The sequence below is a fragment of the Perca flavescens genome, chromosome 4 (assembly GCF_004354835.1).
Source record: "Perca flavescens isolate YP-PL-M2 chromosome 4, PFLA_1.0, whole genome shotgun sequence".
Lineage (NCBI taxonomy): Eukaryota > Metazoa > Chordata > Actinopteri > Perciformes > Percidae > Perca > Perca flavescens.
The window spans coordinates 40,663,069-40,673,938 of record NC_041334.1 but is presented as its reverse complement, the minus strand read 5'-3'; the positions used below and the strand labels follow the sequence as shown (position 1 = coordinate 40,673,938).

The 10,870-nt window shown below is 42.7% G+C and overlaps 1 pseudogene; it reads right to left on the bottom strand.

Moving 5' to 3' along the window:
- Positions 1-8,567: 8,567 nt before the first annotated feature.
- LOC114553766 (SCAN domain-containing protein 3-like) lies at positions 8,568-9,715 on the bottom strand (annotated as a pseudogene).
- Between the last annotated feature and the right edge of the window lie 1,155 nt (positions 9,716-10,870).

The following is a 10,870-nucleotide window of genomic DNA, read 5'->3' as shown; positions in this document are numbered from 1 at the left end:
TTTAACGACTGTCATGTCTTAAACAGCATTTCAGAAGTGTTTAAATGTAATACACGTCGAAATGTGGTCATTGATGGTGTTGAGCCAAGATTTATATTTAAAATATATGTCTAAAAATGTACGATTACAGAAGGCTTGTTTCAGGTCAAGGGGGCGACAGAAACTACTCACTGTAGCTTTCATTATTATTATTACTCGGTGGGACTATGAGGTCATCAAGTCTGTCAGTAAAATATGTTTTGTCTGTTTGATTGATATATTTGTGACCACCTGGATTTTGCTAGAAGTTACAGCTAAATACATGTATTTTAAACATGTAATGTATAATATAAGATTCTACCACTTTACCAGTGATGGTAAATGATGAGTGGATTATGATAAATAAAACTTTATAGTGTTAACTTATTAACTATTTACTCCACCACCACCTGCTGCTGCTGCTGAAAGGTAAATGTCATACTCCATTGACTAACCCTCAGATGGGGTTAGGAGTTAGACTTTTATAAACCTGCTTTCTGGAACAGGCCCAAACATACATCTGCCACTGTATTCTTGCAAAACTCCTGAAAATGCTGACCAATAGAGATAGAGAGAGCTTTGTTGGTGGTGAGCTCACTTTGGGGAGTGTCTGTGGTTACAGTGTTAAACCTCTGCACCGGGCTGCCTCTCTCACAGTGAGATTTTAATGACTCCTTGTTGATTCAAGCTATTGTATTTTTAATCCCTGACACTTAGTCTGATACCTTTGGTAAGCTGCTGTGCAATGTCTGAGTGCATGCGTGTGTTTTTCTTGGCAGCGTGGCTGACATAAGCCACAGTTACACTTGTCTTTTCAATGTGACTTTTGTGATCAGATGCGCCTGATCGTAACTCAGCTGTGTCCGTAGACCGTGTGTCCACATGTGACACTTCAATGCAACTTGCCTGATCGAATATTTATTGTCGCCTCTCAGATTTGGCGGGTCAGGCATGGATGTATGAAAAGAACTGGATACAGTGTTCGGCGGGAACCCCCGTTCATTCCAATGAGAGTGCTCAAAAAAACATAAAGCAATCATGGAGCTCGGATCTTCTTGACTGGCCCATAACGTCACGATGGACATGCGCACTAGCAACAGTTTGTTTGTGTTGTCATAGCAACCGGTAGCAACATGCTTGTTCATGAGCTTCTCTCTCGTTAGGGTACATCCACTCATGTACTCGCCATTTCACTGTCTAAAATATTCACTAACGTTAAACATTGTGTTTCTGTTGTTCCTGATCGTTTACATGCTTATCTAAATATGTATTTAGACAACCAAGGAGATGTAATCATTATGTCGTGCTACTAGCTAGCTACTAGCTAGCACTAGCTACTAAGGTTAGCCTGCAGTCTCTTGAACATTGCTTCTCTTAATACATCCATGTTAGCTACTAGCCGATGGCCCCGGCAATTTGGGAAACGCTAATGACGTTACATCCACGTTACAGGCTTTACAACACACATACGTACACATACCATGGATGTATTAATAGAACACCTGGTGAATTACAACCATTAGCTATATCCCTTATTACAGCTACAGGACCCTTTAAGTGTTTGGGCTGATAAGTTGATGTACCCCAAAAAAAATGATCCGCTGAAATATAGAAGTTTATTTCGCCAGACAAAGTCTCTGGGAAAAGTCTTTCTGGGTCAGAGGGGTGCAATGCTACCGTTATCCACTAAGACTATGGTTACTTTAAGACATGCTGCTGTTCCTGGGGGCTTGGGTGTTATGGGTCAGCTCTGTTTCCCTGTCCCTGCCTGTTTTCCTCTTCCCTTTTTCCCTGTGTTTGTTGTCTGTGTTTGTCTCCACCTGCTGTGGCGAGTGTCACAAAGAGGATCTAAGTCAAGGGGCGTGGCCACTCTCTCCTGCTCTGTTCCAGCCAGCTGCAGCACATTCCACTAATCAACAACCAGCAGTTATCTACCCGGGCTGTTCACCTCTTGAGCGCCAGTTCGTTACAACGTTACCAGTGATCCCATTCTGAACCTGCTGTCTTCCTGCCGCTCCCCTGCTGTGACCTGCTCACCTGCTGCCTGCTCACCTCGTCACTCAGCTCTCTTCGCCACTCGCCTCTTCACTCGGGCTCTCATTGCCTCCCCAACTGGCTGCCTGGGTGAGTCGAGACGGGACTCTCATCGCCACCCTCTGTCGAGTCTCAGTCTGCCTGGCCACCAGGGGCGGAGCCAGACAATATAAACATTTGGGGCTTAGCCCAAACCTAGGGGGGTCCGGGGGCATGCTCCCCTGGTGGAGATTTTTTTCCCCAATTAGTCAGCTAAATGCACTATTTTTCAGGCTGTTTGAGATAATAGAATGCCTAAAATTCTATACACTATTTGGGAAAATGATGATAGTTAGGCTAAAGTAATAAATATTGAGAAGGCAATGGCCTGCATTCTATATCTCTGACTCCAAACAATCGGCCACTGATCAGGGCTGCGTTTCCCCAAAGCATTGTAACCTTAAATTGATTATAGAACAATTTCCACAATGGTCTCTACGATCTATTTAGGCTTACGATGCTTTTGGGAAACGCAACCCAGATCCTGATAGTTAGTTCCTTCCATAGATATATGTCTGTTGTTTATGTTCTGCAGAGCAGGAACCTGCTGAAAATCAGTTTTACACTGAGTCAGGCCCGATTGTCTTTAATCTTTTCCTGTTTAATAAATAAAAAATTAAAATGAAAATGACTTGATGCTCACTCATTTTAATGATACAAAAGACACGCGTGAGCTCACGCCGTGAGAGGCGAATATGAACGCTGATCAGATAATTTCCCAGAATGCATAGAAAATCTACAGTAACATACTGTCAACTGTGTGCACAGTACATAACTGTTGAAAATACTAAATAATACTAAACTAAATCTAATCTAAAACTAAAACTAAATCTACAGTAACATACTGTACATAGGTTATACATTTAGAAACTGTTGAGAAAAGTATAATGCTGTGAAAACAACAGATATAATTTACAGTGTACTGGTCACTTTTCTCCTACCTCTTTTTGTCATAACTTCTCTTACTCATGCTCCACTCATCTCTGGAAATTTCTTCCACTGAAAGAAGAAAGTATAAGTGTTTTCTGATCACAAACTTAAGATGCAAAAAAGATTAAATGCAAATCTTATTCTCTTACATTTACTTCTGGCATCTGTGCTCCCCTTTACTCATCTGCTCTTCACTCCTTACTGCTAAACGCATTTTCATCTCTTGTCCCTCTTCCAATTCACCTGCTTTCATATTTCATTTCATCTCTATTTTCTTTGCTTTTTCCCTCACTCATCCCTTTCTTCCTCACTCCTCAAATCCAGACTTCCACTTGTCCTCTTCTCTCCTATTTCTCCACTTCTCATCACACATTTTTCTCCTCTCTCCTCTTAACTTCTGCTTTTCACTTCTTTCTCACTCCCCTCATCATCTCTCCTCCTCTTGTCCTCCAGTCTCTCATGCTCCACAAGTATATTCGTGTCATTGTCTCTTCACTCACTTATTTTTCCTCCTTGCTCATTTTCAGACTTATCTCCTTACTCCGAATTTAATAAATGTAAAAGCTATTAACCATACAGAAATTCTGTAAATCTAACCGATTTAGTAACTAGCATAGTAAGCATCTCCATTCTTTTGCTCCTACACACTTTCTTCCATTTCTTCTTTGCATTCCTTTCCAGCTGCCGTGCCTCCATTCTTTCTCTCGCAAACTCTCTAAATCTTTGCTCTCCTATTGTTGTCTTGATGAAGCATTTTTTTTGTCGTCTTCTATTTCTGTTGCGGCAACATAAGGCTGTATCAACGTGGCTTTAATTGAGCGAATCTGTCAATAACGCTGTCAGGGTTGATGTCATTCAAATTGTCCTTTTCAATTGACATGATGGCCAAGTCGTTGAGCCTGTCTCGACCCATGGTGTTCCTTAACCATGTATGAAGACGGCGCAACGCACTGAAGGAGCGTTCACAGCTGCAGCTGCTTACTGGAATCGTCAGGGCAACTTGAAAGAGAGCCTTCAGGCTTGGAAACATGTCTTCATCAAGCAGTTGGAACACAGTGGAGGTGTCAGGGACTGTCTCTTTCTCCATCCTTCTATTGATGAAACTTTTAGCCACTAGGAGTTCTTCTGGCTTCAACTGAATCTTATAATGGGAAACAAGGCTTTTGAAGGCTTCTTCAGAGAGAAAGGTCTCTGTGGTTGGGTTGCAAGCATGAATACCTGACATAAGTGCTTCTCCCAGACCTGAAAACCGGTGGGTGAGTTCCTCTACCATCCTGTCCAGGCATGGATAAAAAAGCTGTTGTCTGAATTCATCTGAGGTGGTCAGATTGGAGGTTGACCCACAGGCTGACTCCACCACAAAACCTGTTCTGAACACATCTTCACCACCAGATTCTGTGCGGAGCTCCATCAAAGTTTGAAGGACTGCCGTCTTGTACTGAACTGCTTTGCTTAAGTCCAAACTTTCCCCCTGCAGGTACCGGTGTAGACCTTCAGTTATGCCGAGGAGTTTGGAAAACATCACAAGCATGTAGAGTGTCTTTGTCTTGCAGAGCTTTGACCGGATCCCTAGGGCCATGGATGAGTTCATGTTGCTGAGACACGCTAAAACGGCAGAAAGGTTGTTCAAGACAGCATTGACAGACCTCACCTGGCACGCCCATCTTGTTGTGGAGAGCTTTCTGGATTTCTATGAACTTGTTGTGGTTCACAAGTGAGTTGCTGAAAAATGTGTACACATTCTCCAGCAGTTCAAAGAATGCGGTAGCTTCAGGTATAGCTTTGCATGTGTAGCACAGAACAAGGTTGAGTTTGTGTGCATAGCAGTGCACATACACTGCTTCAGGGTGTCGCTCTCTGAAGCGGGCTTGGACACCACCCACTGCTCCACTCATGACAGATGCCCCATCATAGGCTTGTGCAACACACAGTAGGTCACCCAAGTTGTGCGACTGTAACATTGCCTCTATCTCATCTGCAATGGACTTTGCATCAAAGCTCTGTAACCTCCGAAGCCCAAGAAGACACTCTCGCACTACCCCCTTTTGCAAAACGCACACAGACTGCAAGCTGCTCTGTGCATCTGTCTCTGGCCTCGTCTGCCATCACAGAGTACATCTTTGCAATCTTCATTTGCTTGATGATGCTTTCTGTGATTTCTTGTGAAATGCGTATGAGAAGGGGGAGTATATTCTTGTAGAAATGGGTCAAATTGTTTAAGGAGTTTCATACATTCAATAAAGTTGCCTTGATTCTGGCTAGATTCGTGCTCATCATGCCCCCGGAATGGGATGCCTTGTTTTCCTAAAAAGGTGGTTGCTGCCACAATACGGTGAAGGTACTGGCGCCTCTCTGAGATTTCTGCTGCATTAGCAGTTTTCAGCTGCTCAATTACATTCCCATGAGTTTTTGTGCTTTTAAAACTCTGCCAGCATGTCATGGTGGAAATGTGGAGGGCACTTCTTTCGTGCTCCCGGAAGGATTCCAAAGCCCTCTTCCAATTTGAAAACCCAGAGCAACTGAGTGCATCTTTATTAGAGCGAATGTTTTGCCTTTCCTACAGGCGACATGAAAAACAAAATGTGCAGTTTTTGGTTACAGAGTACTCCAGCCATTTAAATTGCTCAAACCATGTCTTGTTAAATGCTCTTTTTTGAGTTCCAAACTGGCTGAGGCCACTTTCCGGAGTCCCTAGATCACTAACTGCAGTTAATCCACCTGCTGTCCCTTGCTGTGATGCCTGTCCTTCCTCTTCCCTAGCTGACTCATCTGTGTGACAAAAAAAGATATTTTGTTCTAAAATTCTAATACATTTGTACTGGAGTTTTGATTTAGATGAGCTGTAAGCCCTTATCATCAAGACTAAAACAATAAAAGGCTTGAAATATTTTACTTTGTATGTAATGAATGTAGAATATATTAAAGATTAACTTTTTTAATTAAAGTAGGGGGGGGGAATCACTTTTCCAGTGATATTGATGCATCTGTACTTGGAATTGTTGTAATCAGGAGGAGGAAATAAACTTTCTCATGTCTTTCTGATCTTCTTTATCACTATATTTCTCAATTAGTCTCTCTTCTTATCCCACTAATGTGCCAAGATTAGCTGTAAAACATGCCCTGAGATAACTTAACATTTGATACAAGCTGTGTGTTTCGGTTTTACAAGTGCCCCCCCCTCAACCCCCCTAACCCCCTACCCCCCTGTGTACATGACAAATCATCAGACGAATCATCCGCCCATCTCTATTAGCAACTAATTTCTCTTAATAACAACTAATAATGTTAACTCGCTAGCCAGCCAGCAATACAGTCACTTAACTCAAGTGTTACAACAGCGGAGTCACAAACCTGCCACGCTTGTCCGCGGTTCACTCTCTGGCCGGTGAGGTCTGTTAGTGTTCCTGTTCGTGTTTCGTATAAAAAACTTAGTTATATCCATAACTACAACATGACAACAGCCCGCCTCATACTGTCTATGCCGCCAGCCCCTGACGACAAGTTAACGACGAAGAAGAAGATTTATATTCTTCTTCGTTAGTTTTTATTGGCAGTTGGCAAACAAGCTGAGTGATGCGCAATGCATTACCGTCCGCACGCACGGTAATAGAGCTTTTGTTAAATTTTTTGCTGCTCCAGTCAGAAAGACTGAGAGAGGAAATTAAGTTATTTTAAAAAACCTAAAAGATTCGGGGCTTTTGACAAAACATTCGGGGCTTAAGCCCAATTAGCCACCCCCCCGCTCCGCCGATGCTGGCCACACTCCTGTCCGTTAACCTCCAGCTCTAGTCCCACCTGAAGCTACTCAACCCTGAACAATTCCTCTCTGCTCTATCTCAGTTGTTAATAAACTCTTGAACTACTCCTCTGTGTCCGTGTGCTCTGTCTCTGAGTCTGGGTCCAAAGAACTAGAGCCTAACATTGGGTTCAGGTGGCACCTTGATCGTTTTTGGCAGCTGCTGCTGCTGTGGTCCTGCTCGATGCCCTGCACTGCTACATCCATCCATCTTCATCCATCTTCATCCGCTTATCCGGTGTCGGGTCGCGGGGGGAGCAGCTCCAGCAGGGGACCCCAAACTTCCCTTTCCCAAGCCACATTAACCAGCTCCGACTGGGGGATCCCAAGGCGTTCCCAGGCCAGGCTGGAGATATAATCTACAACTATACTGATACAACTATTATTTCTATTCCTCGTTCTATTATCTGTATTGTTCCAATAAATGCCAAAACATATACCAACTGCTATGATAATTATGAATCATATTTCTGTATATCTGTATCTGTGTCCCAACGGGTAGCGGCAGATAGCCACCCACCCAGGGCCAGGGTCTGTCTGAGATTTCAGGTTTTTCCTCGCCACTGTCACACCAAATGCTTGCTTGTGGGAAATTGTTGGGTTTTTGTAAATTATAGAGCGTGGTCTAGACCAGGGGTTCTTAACCTTTTTGACCTTGAGGCCCAATTTTTATAGTACAAAGTGGCCCGGGGCACATTAAATATTAACACTGTATAGGTTTAATTGACTTCACTCTCGGTTTGATTTGTATTCAATAATAAACCAAATCCACTTACTGTTTAACAAGCAAAAACCTTGTCATATAAAATGACATGATAAAATGGGATCATCACAAAGATTTTTTTTACGTTTAGGTAAACCTGCACACATACTGTATCAAGACACCGAACAGGCTGATAATTCATGGACCAAATCATGCTGTGACAAGAAAAAATGTCAATAATAAAAAAAAAGACCAATAGTAGGATTTTACTTAAAATTTATAAAAAATAAATGATATATATATATATATATCATTCAATCAATAAAAAGGGGGTAATAAAATAAATGCATTCAAATAATATAAATCTATAAAGATAAATAAATAAACTGTAAATGAAATTGAAATAAAGTGCAAATGAAACTATAGCCTTATAATCTGCAAAGCCATTTGAAAATTGCTTCAGCAGTCTCCATTTTTGCATGGCAGAACCAGAAGAATCTTTATATCTGTGACAAATGAACAATGACACAAATAATAACAACAATTAACAACAATAATACAACTCCCTTTTTATCTTCACCTCTTAATGAGACACTTGGGCCTGCCTCTGAGACATAATCAGATCCAGTCTGGGTGGAATGGGAGAAAGGCTCACTCTCAGAGTAGCCTGCAGTGTTGCTCTGAGTCTGTTTCGGGCTTTGGTCTTAGTTGTTGCCACAATGGAGAATCCTGATACACACAGGTACGTAGTTGTGAATGGGAGAAGGAGTTTCACAGCCCTCAGTGCAAGACATGGGTACTCCTTTGAGACAGCAATCCAGAAGGAGCCCAGGTCCAGTTTGCCCCACTGCAGCTTTAAAGTGCTGTCAGTGGAAACTTCCAGAAGCTGGGATTCCAGGTGTGAGGGCAAAGCAACATCATTTGTAGTGGAATCCACTGAAAATGGGTCCAAAATCGACATGTTTCCCTCTCTGTGATCCTCAGGAAAGTAGTCACCAAATTTCTCTGCCAGTTGTGAGAGGTGATGGGAGACTGAGTCACTGATCTTCACCTGAGGGGAGTTTTCCAAAATGTCAGACAAAAGTGGAAACATGTCCATCCTCTTTTCCTTGGCCCTCTTGGTCCACAAAATATGTTGCTGTTTCTTCCTTGAAGTGAGGTGTTCAGTTGGTTCAGTAGTGAAAAAATATCACAGAGGTAGGCAAATTTTGCTGTGAACATTGTGTCAGCATAGTAATGTGCAAGATGAGATTTTTCCTCATTGAGAAAAGAGAACACCTCATTCCTCAGTTCAAACAAACGATTGAGGACCAGTCCTCTTGAGAGCAATCTCACTTTACTGTGATATAGCAGCTGGACATGATCTGCTTCTATGTCCTCACAAAGCTTAGCAAAACATCTGGAGTTCACAGCATTTTTTTTAATAAAGTTTATGATTTTCATACTTACATCCATCACCTGGTGGAGATCTGGTGAGATCTTTTTGCTGCAAGGCTTTCACGGTGGAGAAAACAGTGTGTCCATTTAGCTTCGGGTGCACGATCAAGTATCTGTCTAATGACACCATGATGCCTGCCAGTCATTGATGCTGCACCATCATTGCACACCCCGACATAGTTCTGCCAGTCCAGGCCGTTCTCAGTGAAGTAGTTATCCATGCAGCGGAAACATTCCTCAGCCGTAGTTCGTGTTGGTAGCTCTCCACAAAACAGTATGTCTTCGTGCAAACTACTGTCCCAGCGGTCGCAAACTAGCAGCAGTGCAGCATTTGTGACATCTGTGGACTCGTCTAATTGCAAAGAAAAAAAAGGGCTACTTTTATTCTTTCTGTAAGTTGATGCTGTATGTCTGAGGCCATGTCCGCAATACGGTGACTCACAGTGTCGTTTGAGAGTGGGATGGTCAGCAGCTTTTTTGCAGCGGCCTGTCTGATTAGCTCACGGCACATATCAACAGCGACAGGCAGAACCAACTCCTCCGCTATGGTGAATGCTTTCTTACTTTCTGGCTACGAGGTAGCTGGCTTTCAATGCACATTTAGAGTTGCTTGTCAGTGACACGACAGACCTTTTCTGCATCTGCAGCCCACTTTCCTTCCTCTTAAAATATTCCACCGGCTTTCCCACGAGCATTGGGTGCTTGGTCTCTAGATGCCGCTGTAGTTTTGAGGGCTTGAGAGCTTCGTTGGACAGCATTAGCCAACACTCCACACAATGGGCTTTTGGCACTGCCTCTGTTCCTCCATTTATGTCGAGATTGTATTTTTATTCTTTTTAAAAACTTCTCAATTTTTGCTGCAAAGTAGAGTCTTCTTCTCTGTGTATTGGCGCTTTTTAAACAACTGAGTGCATTACCGCCACCACATGGTCAAAAGCTGCACGCAGTCCCGCGGCCTTTGCGGCCCACAGGTGCAAAACTGAAAGTTTTTTGCGGCCCTATGGTTAGGAATCATTGGTCTAGACCTACTCTGTCTGTAAAGTGTCCTAAGAAAACTCCTGTTGTGATTTGACACTATGAATTAAATTAAATTAAATTATTCTTTTTCTCAGTGCACAGTGGTGTCGGACCATAGTACCATAAGACAGCGGGTTTCAGCTGTGCTCCAGTAATGTTTAACCATGTATCCAGCTAATTTAAATAGCTTGTGTTACTGTTTTGTGTGAACAGTTAACTTCATTTAATATTGTATGTGGCGTTTTCTTTTGCAGGGTGTAAATGTTCCACCAAAACAAGTCCCTTCCCGAGACTATTTTGTAGAGCTACTGTCACTGCGATTGTGATTGGTTTAAAAAAATGCAAACAACCCAGAGCGTTTTTTATCTCCTATCCCACTTCTGGGATTGCTCCGTTGTAGCTGGAAATTTCGCCACTGTCCTTCTTTTCATCCAGATGTCTGTAACTTCCGCTTTCTTTGTGTTGGAATTTTAAACATAAATATCTGCATGGTAAATCCAGACAGCTAGCTAGACTCTGTTCAATCTGAGTTTCTGTTGCACGACTAAAACAACTTTTAACGTACACGTTCCACCAAAACAAGTTCCTTCTTGAGGCTATTTTGCAGCGAGACCAGGGCTCTGTGCAGCGCTTAGCCCAATACAATTGTGTTTGGTTTAAAGGAATGCCAGTAATCCAGAGCACGTTTTTCTCCCATCCTGGAATGTTGTGTGGACTAGCCAAACTCTCCTCCACAGCACTGTGGAGGAAGGTCTGGCAATGCAAGACTAAGCTAGACCTTCCTCCACAGCACTGTGGAGGAAGGTCTGGCCACTGATTCTACGGCAACTGCTAATTACAAGGAAAGGCATATCATAAAGTGTGTTACAGCACAATCAAGGTGGGAAAAATAATAG